The sequence below is a fragment of the Anolis sagrei genome, chromosome 10, assembly GCF_037176765.1.
Source record: "Anolis sagrei isolate rAnoSag1 chromosome 10, rAnoSag1.mat, whole genome shotgun sequence".
Lineage (NCBI taxonomy): Eukaryota > Metazoa > Chordata > Lepidosauria > Squamata > Dactyloidae > Anolis > Anolis sagrei.
Window position 1 is genome coordinate 6519688 of NC_090030.1, and position 17722 is coordinate 6537409.

A 17722-nucleotide genomic window follows, 5' to 3' on the forward strand; every position below is an offset into this window, starting at 1 on the left:
GAGGAGACCCTATAGAGCTAGCAGCTGCAATCTCTGTTCCCAGTCAAGTCAGTGACTCACTTCCTCTGAGCAGATGCCCCACTCTCTTCGACCATATGCTCAAAGGTTGCTCGTGGGCCAAAAGACACAAAAGCACGCAAGCAAGCTTCCAAACGTCTCAGGCTTAACTCCAACAAAGCATAAGCTCACCTTCCTCCGATCTCCCCAGAGACTAAGGGAGCAGGAGTAGAGATAGCCTACGAATCCTTACCTGCCGTTTAACCCAGGCATCTCAAGGCATGAGACTATAACCATCCGTTCCCTTTAGCATATATGCCTTTACCTCTATGTTTCATTATGGAAAGAGAAAGGAAGGGGGGAAATCCCATGACTCACCCTCCCCACAAATGAATTGCATTAGAGTGTTGTTACTGAAATCTTTGTTGCAACATGTTAAAATATTAAAGAAATAAATGTTGTGGCAGAGAACCAGGCCTGCGTGTCAGTTTTCTGTGTTTTTAGCGGTCCCTCGAGGAGCCTTAAGTGGCATTTGAGCTGCTTGTGTTTTTAAAAGCCCCAAGGATGCCAGAATTTCAAATCAAAAGATCTTTTACAGAATAACAGGGGCTCCGTTCTCTTAATGTATAAATGCTCCAAAACATAAAAAGAAACATTTTACCAGCTGCTCCCCCCCCCCAACCCCTCTCAATATATATCTCTGTCTCTCATGAATCCCGTGAGGAGGCTCGTCTTTGACACAGCCTACAGCTAGTCTGACTGTAGGAAGTTAAGTAAAGAATGGTGTTCAACCTGCTATGTAGTCGCTTCGGAAATTGAATGGGTTGAAGAGCAGCGAGCTACATCACACATGAATATGTGTCTATTAAAAATAAATAAGTACATAGTTGGTTTCCCCTTGGAGAAAACAACAAACAAGGCAAAGAGAGCCACAAAAGTGAATATGCTAACTTTGATTTGTGTTTTCAGCCCCAATGCTCTGCAGGAGACAATAAAATAAATGCACAATCAGTGTTCTTTAGGAAAGGGGAGCTAGGTTAGGCTGTTGCGGGGTTTTTGTGGGATCTTAAAGATCAACACATCCATTATTACATTATCTCAGTCTACAAAAACTCACGTTACCATCAATTGGTTCAGACTTTAAGATGCTGCTGGTTATTTACATTAAGCAAACCGGCATTGATGAAATCATATACACTGCCCAATGTGGCAGCAGCATAACACACTCAATTGCTTTTGTAGACTCTTGGTGTTGCCTAATATTTTATGAATGGGCTGTTGAGGTTGTGAGGCTTGTTGGAAACTAGGACAAAGGCTTTCATGGCCAGACTCAATGGGTTTTTGTAGGATTTTCAGGTTGTATGGCCATGTTCTAGAAGCATTCTCTTCTTACATTTTGCCTACATCTGTGGCAAGCATCCTCAGAGGTTGTGAGGCTTGTTGGAAACTAGGACAAGGGCTTTCATGGCCAGAATCACTGGGTTGTTGTAGGTTTTTCAGGCTTTATGGCCATGTTCTAGAAGCATTCTATCCTGACATTTTGCCTACATCTGTAGCAAGCATCCTCAGAGGTTGTGAGGCTTGTTGGAAACTAGGACAAAGGCTTTCATGGCCAGAATCACTGGGTTGTTGTATGTTTTCGGGTTGTATGGCCATGTTCTAGAAGCATTCTCTCCTGACGTTTTGCCTACATCTGTGGCAAGCATCCTCAGAGGTTGTGAGGCTTCTTGGAAACTAGGACAAAGGCTTTCATGGCTGGAATCACTGGGTTGTTGTAGGTATTTCAGCCTGTATGGCCATGTTCTTGGAGCATTCTCTCCTGACGTTTCAACTGCATCTGCAGCAAGCATCCTCGGAGGTTGTGAGGTCTGTTGGAAATGAACAGCAAACAGTTCTATCCCATTCTGGATTTCCTGACATGCACCAATACAGCTGCCTTGGACATCCATGGAACCAGGACCTACAGAAGCAACACAATATTTTCGTATGTGGTGTCAATTATAACATTTTCATGGTTCCATGTTTCCTCTGAGCTTAGCTGTAATTGTCAATCATTGTGGAAAAAAATGGATTGTCCCCATCATTGCACATTGTTCAGCTCTTCCTGAAGAGATGCAAAGTGTTTTGGAGTTGCTTGCTCATCAGCAAACAGTTCCATCCCATTCTGGGTTTTCTGATATGCACCAATCCAACTTTCTTGGACCTACACAATTTTATTCATGCGTGTTATCAATTATATCATCTGATACTTTCCTCATGCTTCCATGTTCCCTCTGAGCTTAGCTGTAATTGTCAATAGTTGAGAAAAATGTATTGTCCCCATCATTGCACATTGTTCAGCTCTTCCTGAAGAGATGCAAAGTGTTTTGGAGTTGCTTGCTCTTCAGCAAACAGTTCCATCCCATTCTGGGTTTCCTGACACACACCAATCCAACTGCCTTGGACATTCATGGCCTCTAGGATAGTTCTGATGAGCAACTACATCTCCAAACCACATGCAACAAGCACCTTCATCTTCTTCCTAGCGTGCTGTGATCATTGACGAGACTGGCTACGATGTCACTCACTTCTGACATCACACCATGTCATAAGAAGGCCCAGAGCCCTCACGGAGACGGACAAAACCAAAGGATGTGGCGCCCTGTTTGCTCCTTTGATGCGAGCCAACAAAAACAGCAGTGACAAGTTCTTTCTTCCACCCTGTCTTCTTTTGACAGTTTTTCAGAGCTGGGTACCTGCATTAGTTCTGCATGTCTGGCATCTGACAAGTCCTATTTGTTTTGTAGATAATTGCAACTGTTTTATTCCTCTCCATCCTACTAGCACTGTACTCTATCATAAAAATGCAGTGGTTGTTCAGTTTACTTTTGAGATGTGCTCTTCAAGCTAGAAAGGGCAGTGGGGGGAGGGGGGGGAAGAGTGATAGCTGTTCTGCCCAATATACAAAGCATCAATGTGTCATATCAGGTGCATTTGCTTGCTTACAGAAAGACTGCTGTTTACCCAACCAAATCTACAAGCAGAACCATGAAGATATTGTCGAAGGCTTTCATGGCCAGAATCACTATCTCTGAGGATGCTTGCCATAGATGGAGGTGAAACGTCAGGAGATAATGCCTCTAGAACAGTGTTTCTCAACCTGGGGGTCAGGACCTCCGGATGGTTCACGAGGGGGTGCCAGAGGGGTCACCAAAGACCACCAGAAAACACAGTATTTTCTGTTGGTCATGGAAGTTCTGTGTGGGAAGTTTGGCCCAATTCAATCGTTGGTAGGGTTCAGAATGCTCATTGATTGTAGGTGAACTATAAATCCCAGCAACTACAACTCCTAAATGTCAAGGTCTATTTTCCCCAAACTCCACCAGTGTTTACATTTGGGCATATTGAGAATTCATGCCAAGTTTGGTCCAGATCCATCATTGTTTGAGTCCACAGTTCTCTCTTGATGTAGGTGAACTACAACTTCCAAACTCAAGGTCAATGCCCACCAAACCCTTCCAATATTTTCTGTTGGTCATGGGAGTTCTGTGTGCCAAGTTTGGTTCAATTCCATTGTTGGTGGAGTTCAGAATGCTCTTTGATTGTAGGTGAACTATAAATCCCAGCAATTACAACCCCCGCAGGACAAAATCAATACCCTCCCCCAATCCCAACAGTATTCAAATTTGAGTGTAGTGGGTATTTGTGCCAAATTTGGTCCAGTGTTTGAAAATACATCCTGCATATCAGATATTTACATTACTATTCCTAACAGCAGCAAAATGACAGTTATGAAGTAGCAATGAAACTAATTTCATGGTTGGGGGTCACCATAACATGAGGAAGCGGATTAAGGGGTCGTGGCATTAGGAAAGTTGAGAACCACTGCTCTAGAACTTGGCCATATAGCCCCAAAAAACCTACAACAAACCATGAAGATATTTTTTCAGGAATTTATTGTATGTTTCCCTTAGTAAACCAGGTCTGCACATTCTCCAACTGCCTATGTTTGGCAATGATGGTGTTGATTTCTTCCCTACCATTTCTCTTTCTCAGTTGTATTACAAATATCTTTGTTGCCCTCTCCTCTTCCCACTTCCATCCTCAGAGGTTGTGAAGTCTGTTGGAAATTAGGCAAGTGGGGTTTATATATCTGTGGTTTATATATCTATGAAATGTCCAGACAAGAGTTCTTTCTTTTAGAAAAAGAACTCTTGTCTGTTGAAGGGAAGTGTGAATGTTGCCATTGGTCACCGTGACTGGCATTGAATGGCCTTGTAGCTTTAAAGCCTGGCTGATTGCTGCCTAGGGGATCCTTTGTTGGGAGGTGTTAGCTGGCCCTAATTGATTATTCCAATTTTTGAGTGTTACTCTTTATTTACTGTCCTAATTTTAGAGTTTTTTTAATTCTGGTAGCCAGATTTTGTTCATTTCCATGGTTTCCTCCTTTCTGTTGAAATTGTCCACATGAAACCATGAAAATGAACAAAATCTGGCTACCAGAATTTTTTTAAAAAACTCTAAAATCAGAAAAGTAAATAATAAGCAACACTCAAAAAACAAGGAAAATCCAGACAGGAAACAACCAGGGCCAGCTAACATCGCCCAACAAAGGATTCCCACAGGCAGCAGACAACCAAGCTTTGAAGATAGAAGGCAATGCAATGCTAATCAAGGTGGCCAATTGCAACATTCACACTTCAGCAGACAAGAGTTCTTTCTCCCACAGAAAGAACTCTTGTTTGGACATGTCACAGATATATAAACCACAGATATATAAACACCACTTGCCTAGTTTCCAACAGACTTCACAACCTCTGAGGATGCATGCCATAAATGTGGCTGAAACGTCAGGAGAGAATGCTTCTGGAACATGGCATACAACCCAGAAAACTCATAGCAACCCACTCAAAGGAAGTGTCCCCACATTCCATCACAGTAAGCTAGTTAGGAAAAAATGGTTGATATTATCAAGTGCCACTAAGAGGTCTAGCAAACCCAACAAGGATACACTTCCCCTTGTTGTTGTTCATTCGTTCAGTCGTCTCCGACTCTTGGACCAGCCCACGCCAGAGCTCCCTGTCGGCCGTTACCACCCCCAGCTCCCTCAAGGTCAGTCCAGTCACTTCAAGGATGCCATCCATCCATCTTGCCCTTGGTCGGCCCCTCTTCCTTTTGCCTTCCACTTTCCCCAGCATCATTGTCTTCTCTAGGCTTTGCTGTCTCCTCATGATGTGGCCAAAGTACTTCAACTTTGTCTCTAGTCTCCTTCCCTCCAGTGAGCAGCCGGGCTTTATTTCCTGGAGGATGGACTGGTTGGATCTTCTCGCAGTCCAAGGCACTCTCAGAACTTTCCTCCAACACCACAGCTCAAAAGCATCTCTCTTCCTTCGCTCAGCCTTCCCGAAGGTCCAGCTCTCACATCCGTAGGTGACTACAGGGAAGACCATGGCTTTGACTAGGCAATGGATCTTTGTTGCCAGTCTGATGTCTCTACTCTTCACTATTTTATCGAGACTGGACATTGCTCTCCTCCCAAGAAGTAAGCGTCTTCTGATTTCCTGGCCACAGTCTGCATCTGCAGTCATCTTTGCACCTAGAAATACAAAGTCTGTCACAGTCTCCACGGTTTCTCCCTCTATTTTCCAATTGTCAATCATTCTTGTTGCCATAATCTTGGTTTTTTTGATGTTTAGCTGCAACCCGGCTTTTGCGCTTTCTTCTTTCACCTTGATTAGAAGGCTCCTCAGCTCCTCCTCGCTTTCGGCCATCAGAGTGGTGTCATCTGCATATCTGAGGTTGTTAATGTTTCTTCCAGCAATTTTCACCCCAGCTTTGCATTCCTCAAGCCCCACACATCCTCGCATGATGTGTTCTGCATACAAGTTAAAAAGGTTGGGTGAGAGTCTGCAGCCTTGCCGTACGCCTTTCCCAATCTTGAACCCGTCTCCTGTTGCGTGGTCAGTTCTGACTGTTGCTACTTGGTCCTTGTACAGATTCCTCAGGAGAGAGACAAGGTGGCTTGGGATGCCCATCCCACTAAGAACTTGCCACAATTTATTATGATCCACACAGTCAAAGGCTTTAGAATAGTCAATGAAGCAGAAGTAGATGTTTTTCTGAAACTCCCTGCTTTTCTCCATTATCCAGCGGATATTGGCAATCTGGTCTCTCGTTCCTCTGCCTTTTCTAAACCCAGCTTGAACATCTGGCAACTCTCTCTCCATGTATTGCTGGAGTCTTCCTTGCAGGATCTTGAGCATTACCTTACTGGCATGAGAAATAAGGGCCACTCTACGGAAGTTGGAGCAGTCTTTCGCATTTACCCTATTTATTATTATTATTTAGATAGGAGGATATATCAAAACAAAAAGGAGGGAGAAAACTCAATTGTGCCAATGTGCTACCTGTTAACTGTGCGTAAATATTATCTAGCATGAAGATGCCACTTTTTTTCCTTCCAAAAGAAGCAAAATTGGCTTAATTGAGCAAATAGATAGCATGGTGTTGCAATCCTGAGGCATCAGCACTTTGCACAAGGGCTCTTTGCTGCCACTAGTAAATATACACTGCAGGTGTAAACAAGGTCAGCAGGGGTGTCTGTAATCTGCCACACATTTCAGTGGGAAGCTGTCAAGGATTCTTCTCCCGACTAGCTTTACCACTGGAAAGCTAAGCAAGACATAATATTTTTTAAAGCAGCTTGCTAGCTTTTGGTGTTGGACCTGTGCATCTCCCCCCCCCCCCCCCTCCAATCATTCTGCCAACAGACAGGCCACCTGGAAATGGAGAAAAGGAGTTGAGAATGACTCCGATGACAAAGAACAAGTGGATTCCAGCATGCTTTTCACAAGGCTGGATTGAGAGTGGCAAATTTATGCAATGAAGATGCCAAAGTCATCTATGACAAAAGAGTGGTAGAATAATAATAATAATAATAATAATAATAATAATAATAATTTATTTGTACCCTGCTACCATCCCTCCAAGGGACTCAGTGCGGCTTACATGAGGCCAAGCCCACAGCACATCAATAAACAAAAACAATAACAATAACAATACAAAACAGTTAAAATAAACTCAAAAACAGAAAATACACAATAAGCAATAAACAATAAGAAAATACACAATAAGCAATGAACAAGGTAAGGCAAATTTAAATAGGTTTTTCAGAGAAAGATGAGGTTGCGCAGATGATCCTAAGTCAATATTAAAGTGTTGTTGTAGGTTGGTTTTTTTTTTTTTCGGGCTATATGGCCATGGTCTAGAGGCATTCTCTCCTGATGTTTCGCCTGCATCTATGGCAAGCATCCTCAGAGGTAGTGACGTCTGTTGGAACTAGGAAAAAGGGGTTTATATATCTGTGGAATGACCAGGGTGAGACAAAGGGCTCTTGTCTGCTGGAGCTAGGTGTGAAACCCCTTTTTCCTAGTTCCAACAGACCTCACTACCTCTGAGGATGCTTGCCATAGATGCAGGTGAAATGTCAGGAGGGAATGCCTCTGGACCATGGCCATGTAGCCCCCCAAAAAAGAAAAAAAAACCTCCAACAACCCAGTGATTCCGGCCATGAAAGCCTTCAACAATATTAAAGTGCATTTGACATATTGCTAAGAGTTTTCCTTATTCTGGGAAGGCACACTGGAACAACCACGTTTTCAGGCTCCTCCTAAAGACTGCCAGAGTTGGGGCATGTCTGATGTCCTTAGGGAGTGAATTCCAGAGTCGAGGGGCCACCACCGAGAAGGCCCTCTCCCTCATCCCCACCAATCACACCTGCGAAGGAGGTGGGAGCATGAGCAGGGCCTCTCCAGATGATCGAAGAGAACGTGTGGGTTCGTACACAGAAATGCGGTCACGCAGGTAGGCGGGTCCCAATTGTGCTCTTTCATCCATAATTGTGCTCTTTCATCCAGAGCATCATCTGCCTGTAAAGGTGACTGGATTTAATGCTTTGCTAAAACTGTTTCTACTCTAGAGGAGAAGTGCACACTTTCTCTCCCGACAGCAGTCATGTGGCTTTCCATCCAAGGCCTTTTAAGGAGGACCAGGGAAGGAAGAGCGATGACCTATAGCTATCTTCCCTGGACTTCCTTAAAAAAACTCTCTTTTTTCTCTACTTCAGGCCTTCTGCTTTCTCCTTGGGTTTAATGCTTACTTTCAAATCTAGAGGAACGGTAACTAACTAGGTATTAGCAGTTTTCAGAGAATGAGGGATTTCTTTTAGTTTGCTGGGATTAATAATTATTATTATCTGCTAGAAGTATTTGAAGGAGAGGAAGGGAAGGAGAAAAAAAGGAAAAAGGGTGACTCTACCAAAACCCCAAATGCATATGCGTACCCACCCACACGTCACCAACTCCCAGTCAGTTCCACTAAATAAAAAGAATCAAGAAAATAAAGAAAAATCAAAAGATTTTTTTGGATATTTTTGATAATATTTATTTATTTGTTTGTTTACAATATTTCTATCCCACCTTTCTCAAACCCGAAGGCGACTCAAGGTGGCTTACAAATTGGCAGCAATTTGATGCCATAACAATCCACAATATACAATTCAAATATTTAAAAAACAGCATTATAAAATGAGTACAAAATCAATGCAATACAAAAACCATTAAAAAACATATAATAACCAATGTCTTCCTGTTAATCTCACTTTCCAATACCATCGTCAAAGCCATTACATGTTTCAAACTTACATGATTCTGTGTTTGTCTATTGCACTGTGTAATGAACTCATACCTTTCTGGTTAGGCCACAGCCTTCAAAGACAGTGAGCCGACTCCATCTTAGTGAGGGAATGCAAGGAAAGTCAGTTCAGCAGAGGTGAGGAGTTTAGCTAGGCCAGGATTGGGAGGAGGAGCTGGAGCTGTCAGTGAAAAGAGGCAGGCAGCTTCTGTCAGAGAGAGAAGGGATTTAACATCACAGAAAGAAGGGTTTTAAGAGCAGAGAGAGATTGGATTTCAAGCTACAGGGAGAGGGTAGTTTTAGAGTGAGCTGAAGATTTCCTGAGGGAGAGTGTTTGAAAGGCAGGTGGGGCTATAGAGTGGCCTGAAGGGTCAATAGCCGCCTGTGATCTGGTGTGGGAGCAGAACACACTGGTTGTCTGTACTCTCTAAAGTACAGAGTATTCTAGTGGGATCTAGATACGCTGAGGAGACAGATAGGTTTTAGTCTGTCAGGAGGAATTTGCTCACGTCGAAGAACAGATACCCAGTTGGGAAGTTCAGTAAGCTTGTTAGGACTTGGGAACTGTTCAAGAAGATTGTGCTGTGCTAACCATATACGCTTTTGGTCACTCTAAGAAGAATCCAGTTGTTTGTTCCGATATATTTAAATAAACTTTGTTCTAGTTCAACTTTCCATAAAGTCTTCACAGTGATTCATTCCATTAAGCCTGTTCCAGCAAATTCTAACATCTTTTCACCTCAGACACTTTAGAGGGAGTTAAAGGAAGGGCCAGGGCACAACAAGCTTTACCTCACACATAACATCAAGTTGAATTCTCGAAATCTATTTGAGTGGTGGCAGTAATACCTTAATACACATCGAGCTTTGTGACAGGTGCCCAGTTGGAGCCTTAAAAAAACAAAGTCCTCTACTCTGTTCCTTCAAATTGGTATCAACGACTGAACTGTCATTCAGTCCAGTTTACATAGGTGAACAGCTGTGGGCAATATAACAGTCGAAGGAATGTGAGAGTGTGTGTGCTAGGGAATATATTAGAAGAATTATTCCTTAGAGCTTCGGCTGATATTTACACACTGCATTTCCAAAGAGCCAAGTTTTTACCTTTTTTGGAAGGTCAGGAGGGAAAGAGCCAATCTAATATCCCTAGGGAGGGAGTTCCACAGCCAAGGGGCCACCACTGAGAAGGACCTGTCCCTCGTCCCTGCCAAATGTGTCTGCGAACAAGGCGGGATTGAGAGCAGGGCCTCCCCAGATGATCTTAAATTCCTATGATGCTGAATGGAGGAGGTGGAGCAGAAATGGGCTGCCATGTGGTCCCGTGATGGACAGGAATCCTTGATGAATGGGCCCTTGCCATTATGGACACCCGAACTAACCGAAGAACCCAGATTGGCCAAAGGAAATGGCTAAAAATGGATCCAAGTTCAAGTCTACTAAGAATTAGAGAATCTTGCCTGTTGATATATTGTACAAATTAAATCAGTATTTTTGATACATCAAGTGATGGCAGTTAATACAGCTCTATTATTTCTTTACGGTCATTATCCATCATATAACTATCTATAGAGATCGTATAACTATTTATCTGACTTCACCCAAAGAACTGCCATTTATTATTTTTAAGAATGTTTAAACATTTATATCTATCCCTATATAAAAAAAAATTCAGTGTGGCTTAAAGGTTTTAGAGTATATACACACACATTCTGGCCGAGGTATTATTATACAGCCTGCAACAATAGATAAGAATCAGTTCTAAAAATATAGATCCAAAAGCAATGCAGGTCTTTCATGACATTTTGTCATTTCTCATTCTAGCCAGAGAGAAAAAGTCAAGTAAGGATTTACACCTTGAGTCTCTGGACCCCATCAGGAGAGGATTATCACATTGCAGAGAGATATTGCATCTATTTTTAATTCCAGATGGAGATGTAGTTTCTCCACTGCTAATTCTGTCACACAAGTTTACTTTCCGTTTGTATAGAATGAAACCCCTACTGCTCTGTAGTTGGTAGGAGGGAAAACGAGAACTGAAAAATGGCATTTGCATTGATAATTTTACAATCTTCTCATCAGATTTGCCAAACTAAAATGAAGTCCTTGAACAAATACAGTGATGCCCAGCATAGAAAGCAGGAATGTGAACTTTTGCCAATTTCATTCTGTCATTTCAAAGAATCATTGTTAGAAGGAGCTCTATGGGACTGAATCCAATCTTCTGCTCAGTGCAGATCTCCAGCTAAAGCTATTCCAGGAGGGAGAGCCTCTTTGTCAAGATGTTCAGGGAAAGAGATTGGACCGCGTTGTGGCACAGCTGGTTGGGAGTCAGCTGCATTAAGTTCGAAGCCATGAGTTTGAAACCAGCCTGTATCGGAGTAAGCGCCCAGCCATTTGTCTAGCTTGCTGTCAACCTTAGCAGCTGAAAAGACAGTTGCATCTGTCAAGTAGGAAATATAGGTACTGCTTATGCGGGGAAGGCTAATTCACAAGCACGCCTGGCGGGGACGAGAGACAGGGCCTTCTCAGTGGTGGCCCCTCGGCTGTGGAACGCCCTTCCTGCAGATATTACATCGGCCCCCTCCTTGCTGGCATTCCGGAGGAAAGTAAAGACCTGGATGTTTGAACAGGCATTTGACTAAGCAGTGTGATTGATCGACTGATTATTGGAACATGGAATAATGGATATTGGATAACGAGTTTTGGATTCTGATTTCACTGACTAGACCAGATGGATTTGTTATATTGGTGTATTGATGTTTTTGATGCTGATGTTAATGATTTTAATGATGTTAATAACTTGTGATGCTTTTGTTTTTAAATGCATAATGATTTTGTATCCTGTATATCTAAACTGTTGTAAACCGCTCTGAGTCGCCTAAGGGCTGAGAAGAGCGGTATACAAATAAAGTAAATAAATAAATAAATAATTTAACTAATTTACGATGCCATAAAACTCTCCAGCAGCGTGCAAAAGAATGAGGAAGTACTCCATCAGTATCACAAGCGGATGGTGAAGCAACAGCTCCCCCTGTCAAGACCCAGGCAGAGCAACGAGGCAAAACGGCTGCTTAAGAGTTAAACAAGGGTGTTTAATGGTAATTAACAAGTCAAAAGGGCTCTTATCAGCAGAGCAAAAACACAAAAGGAGCCTGCGGCTCGCAGGAATGTAAACAAACAGGAGTCCAGGCAGTCAGCGCTGCGAAAAGGAAAGCAGGAATTAAGCAGGCAAAAAGGCTTGAAGTCAGCAACAAAACACAGTCAGTTCAGAAGTCCAAATACAAGCAGCAGCATGAGGAGCGGTCCGAGGTGCAGATAGAGGGCAGGCAGAAGCGTAGAGTGGTCAAGACATTCCAGGGTCAGGGCAGGAGACAAAACTCACGGTTCCAAATCCAGGCAAGGTAGTCAGCACGATCACGAAGACACGGTTCTGAATGCAAAGACTCAAGGCAAGAGTTAAGATCAGGATACACGGGTACACGACACTTTGAACTCTGCAACTAGACTGCTCCAAAGCTACTCCTTAAATCTCATCAGAATCACTAGATTCGCTTCCAGGTGCATCCATTTCCACAGGTGAATCACGACTTCTCCATTGCTGCCAGTCTGCACTTCGGACTGCATCCTGCGAAGCAGTATCTGAAACCCATGAGTCTGTGAACCCTTGGAACTCACCACTGGAAGTTGGAGCATTAAGTACATCCTGGACTTCCGGAACCCTAGTCCAGTCCAGCTCTTCATTCTCACTGTCAGACTCATAGCAATCTTCGATGTCTCTAAGACGCTTGGAAATAGATTCCTCATCGCTATCAGAACTGCGTGCTACTCGCTTTACACCACGGTAATCCTCTGTTTCCATCTCCTCACGAGTAAACCCCTGAAAATCCTCCTCATCAGTAGTCTCAAGGAATATGTCCCTAATGCGCTTCAGCTGTTGCTGAGTGTCTTTCTCTTCCAAGCCTCGTTTCCTCCTACTAGCACTAGTAGGTACTGAAGACACACGCTGAGTTACAACACCCCCAGTGGCCTGAATTCAAAAAGTATACCCTCATAAAGCTGGAAAGTTAAATAGCATCTGTGTGTCTGTCTATATATGGCATTGAATGTTTGCCATGTATATGTGTATTGTGATCCACCTTGAGTCCCCTGCGGGGTGAGAAGAGTGGGATATAAATAGTGTAAATAAATAAATAAGAGATACCGCAGTTTCAAAGGTTATCTCATCAGTGGGCAAAGACATAACAATATTTGTGCATGGGTTGCTCTGAGTTTTCCAGGCTGTATGGCCATGTTCCAAAAGCATTCTCTCCTGACTTTTCGCCCACATCTATGGCAGGCATCCTTGGAGGCTGTGAAGTCTGTTGGAAACTAGGCAAGTGTGGGTTTATATACCTGTTGAATGATGTCCAGGGTGGGATTTTTGTTTTGTTTAAATATTGAAAGAAAATAGAAAAAACATATGAATCCACATATTTATATGAAACATACTAAAACAAATCACAAAGTGGCCACCATATTCTGAGAGTGGATCTACATTGCCATACAATGCAATTTCAGAGTGCAGGTGGAGTCTATGACAGTGTACCCTCATCTAATCCAGCTCGATGCTCTTACTCTGCTTTCTGAAACTGCATTATATGGTAGACATAGCTTTGGTGGGAACTCTTTAATGTCTGAAATTATGGTATTTCTTTCCACAAAGGACAAGAAAAATGTGCAACCATTTGCAAAGCCAACCTTAAGAAATGGGGCTACAAAGTGGAGTCCACGACATGCGATTGTGGAGGAGAGCTAACCACAGACCACCTATTGCAATGCAACCTGAGCCCTGCCACATGCACAAGGGAGGACCTTCTTACAGCAACACCAGAGGCACTCCAAGTGGTCAGATACTGGTCAAAGGACATTTAATAGAATGCCAAGTTTGCAAACTTTGTGTGTGTTTGTGTGTTTTAAGTATACTACAACTGTTTGGTTCACTCGTGACACGATAAAGAAAATAAACCTTAAAATATGGTCCAACTAGTCCAACGCTCGGCAGCCATGATACTAACAGGAGCAGGACGCAGGGAGCATACAACCCCCCTGTTGCGCCAACTCCACTGGCTGCCGACTTGCTACCGGGCTCAATTCAAAGTGCTGGTGTTGACCTTTAAAGCCCTAAACGGTTCCGGCCCAAGCTACCTTTCCGACCGCATCTCGGCCTATGAACCCACCAGGACCTTGAGATCTTCCAGGGAGGCTCTGCTCTCAATCCCGCCAGCTTCACAAGCATGGCTGGTGGGGACGAGAGACAGGGCCTTCTCGGTGGTGGCTCCCCGGCTGTGGAACACCCTTCCCACAGAGATTAGATTAGCACCATCGCTAATGGTCTTCCGCAAAAAAGTAAAGACCTGGTTATTTGTGCAGGCGTTCGAATAATTAGTGCAAGACTGGTAATGACATAGGAATGGAACAATGGATAATGAATTTGGATCATGTTTTTAGTGATGAGATGCTAGTGAATAGTTATCATAGTAATTGTGTATTAATTGTGTATTAGATTAGGTTATTAACTGTTTATATTGATGTATGAATTCTGCTGTGTTTTGTGTCTTGTGAACCTGTGAGTCGCCTTCAGGCTGAGAACAGCGGTATAGAAGCAAAGTAAATAAATAAATATGGAGGTTGTTATGAAAAACATACATCTGGGGAGGGTCCAATTTTAAATAAATCTTGTATTGATGATAAGGAGTTTGCAATCCGATCTGAAATCATTTTTTATCTGTGCTCTGTTTACTTGTTGTTGCATTGAAAAGCTAATTCTGCTTTCTGGTGTACTTCTGTGCATTTAATCATTAAAGCTTTATTTTAATTTGTTACTTTGTCAAGTAGTCTAATTAATACTAAACATACAAAACTGATGTGTAGAGGGGGGGAAAAAGTTTCGCCAGACGGGTTGCAAACTCCTGTGATGAATTAATTGTCATCGCGCATGGTAGGAGTGGAGTCAGCAATTATAAGCAAATTGCTGTTTTGAAGATCAGGAGATTCACTAAAACAGATGTAATTAAACACACTTGATAATTACCATTATGCTGGTACTTAATATTAATTGGACCATGGGGTCCCAATTTTCTCCACAAGAAAGAAGAACAATTGAAGGAGAAAAGGCAAAGTGGAGTATGGGATGAGCTGGAAGAAGAGCTGTCATAGGTGCAATTTTATTAGAATGGGTGGCAGTCTAATAAAATTGTTGAAGAATGGCTTAGCTGAAGGAATTAAACATCAGCTTTGTTCTTTTCTGCTCAAGAGACAAGATTTTATTTCTCAGCATTGGAATCGGTAACATATAGCATTGAAGAGTGTGTCAAGGTTAGATTATTTGAAGGCTTGCAGTATTTCTAAAGTCAGGCGTAGTTATTATATAAAGTTATTTTACTGACACAAAAACACAGTGTGTCACAGCAAACAAAATCTATATGCTGTATTTCATATCACAAAATCACAAATCAAACACTTAAACGCTGTGTGATGTATTTTTGAATGATGTGTGCAGATCCAAGTCAGGTGGCCTTTTGCAGTTGACATATCATAATTTTGTCAATGTTTATTGTTTCCATATGCCGGCTGAGATCTTTTGGCATGGCACCCAGTGTGCCCATGACCACTGGGACCACCTAGACTGGTTGATGCCAGAGCCTTTGCAGTTCGATTTTGAGATCCTGATAATGGCTGGGTTTTTCCTGTTGTTTTTCCTCAATGCGACTGTCACCTGGAATGGTGACATCAATCATCCAATTTTTCTTTTCTTTTCCACAATCGTGATGTCTGGCATATTGTGTTCCAAAACTTTGTCAGTCTGAATTCGAAAATCCCACAGTAATTTTGTGTGTTCATTTTCTACTACCCTTGCAGGTTTATGATCCTACCAATTCTTTACTGCTGGCAGGTGATACTTGTGACATAAGTTCCAATGAATTATTTGGGTCCCAGAGTTGTGCTTCTGTTTGTGGTCCATCTGTACAATTTTCTTGCAGCAGCTGAGGATATTTTTTGATTCTGGTTTTTCCTGTACCTTGTTTTATGGAACAGATTTTGACTGTTTGGATTATTGCCTTTGGAATGCTTTTTCACATTGCCAGTTTGGTTTGGCTTATTTCTTGTTGACTGCTATTGGATTTTACCTTTCTTATTTCCTATGCTGATGTTTTTCCTTCTTATATGTGCTTTTCTCAATAAGCTGTTTTACTACTGCTTTTGGATTCCTGGTACAACACCAGCTAACAATCCATACATGTTCTGTATTACATAGAACACACAAGAAGAAGCATGACCATAATCAAAACACATTTTCAGGTACAAAAGTTGTAAATTTGTCCCAAAGAATCCAGTGTTATCTATATTGTCATGATATATTGTGATAATATACTGAGATACTAAATTGAAAGGCACTGGGCTAGGCTGGTGTTGGCTGATAAATGCTACAGTTCCAGTCATTGCCCACATATGGTCAGAGAATGCATCCAAATGTCCCCAAATTGGACTTTCCTTCTATATCAATCATAATGACATTTCTTCCCTCACTTGCTCTGGTGAGCTATGAAGAGAGTAATGCACATTGTTGTACTTTCCACTGTGCTTCGCAAGCTACTTTGTGCTCTTTTTTCCCAACAGAAAGTCTGGAAGAAAAGTTGTTATTCGGATTTAACAGGTGGGAAGTTGAAGTGGTCTGAGACCATGTGAAATGCCAAGAGAAGAGTTTTGCATCTCAGATTTCCAAGAGCCCAAATTCACTGAACATTTGGTTAGACCACACCTGGAATACTGGTCAATATCTCTCTTGAATTGTGGTGCCCAGAATTGGACACAATATTCCAGGTGTGGTCTAACCAATAATAATAACAACAGAGTAAAGTAATAAATAACTTTTACTCAAGTATAAGCCTAAAAAAGCCTAAAAAAGGGGCTGAAAAACTAGGCTTATACTTGTATATACAGTAATTTGTTATTTTGCTTTTAGTTTTGGGTGTTTTTTTGGTTTGTTTGTTTGTTTGTTTTTACTTTTGCATTTGAAGACCCAATTAAATTTGATTTTGGTTTTGCTCAAAGAATATGAGTAACTTAATATAGAGATTTCCTGGAAATGGCAGACTCGTCTTCTCTCAATGGAAATCCTGCCAAGTGTGCATATAATTCCCTTGATAGTACATATGTTCAGCGGTCTGCAAAGCTTCTTGTTTCTGCGTGCAATGTTTCTATGCTCTTGCAATTGTGTCACAATTGTCAAGGGGGGAAATCACCTACATCTCCCAGGTACATTCTCTTCAATGGAGCAATAAACCAGTCCCCCAGGGACAATGAAATAAACTATAAGGCTGGGGAAAACACACTGAATAATGTGCACAGAATGTTTACTTTTAATCTTAAAATTATTTCGCAAGGCCTTAATTATGTAAGTCGAATTTCCACTGAATTTTTGCTTCATAGACAACCCAGAAGGGAATTGGCAGAATGGAAATTCTTGGAAACGCCAGAAGATTCACTAAGGGGAACAACTTTTCACCGGGTGATGTTCCACACATTCGTAACAATGGCTAGATATCAACTGAATTGAAACAATCCTCTTTAGATAAGTCATCAAAGTCATTGAAAGAAGTGACAGCTATTTTCAGTTGAAACATTTCTCACAGTCACCATTTGAAAGGAGTTCAAAGCAAGACGATTTCTTGCTATACAAGCGTGGACTCTGTGCCTCAAAAAGGTCATGAGATACCTGCAATTTTTATTCCTGACCCCATCGTGCTGATAATTTAAAATACCTATGGAGTCAAACACCTTTTCTCCACATTCTATTAGCAGCTTTTGCTTCTCCTTCTTCTACTGCTAGCTTCCAAAATGTGTAGAAAATCAATGTTGTGCTTGTCTCTAGAAGTGTGCCACCCGATATCACAGACTGAATTTATTAAAATGGTTGAGGTTTCTCCTCATATAGTCCAGATGAACTAGGAAACCTGCACATGACACATATTTTTTTTTCATGTCAGGAGTGACTTGAGAAACTGCAAGTCACTTC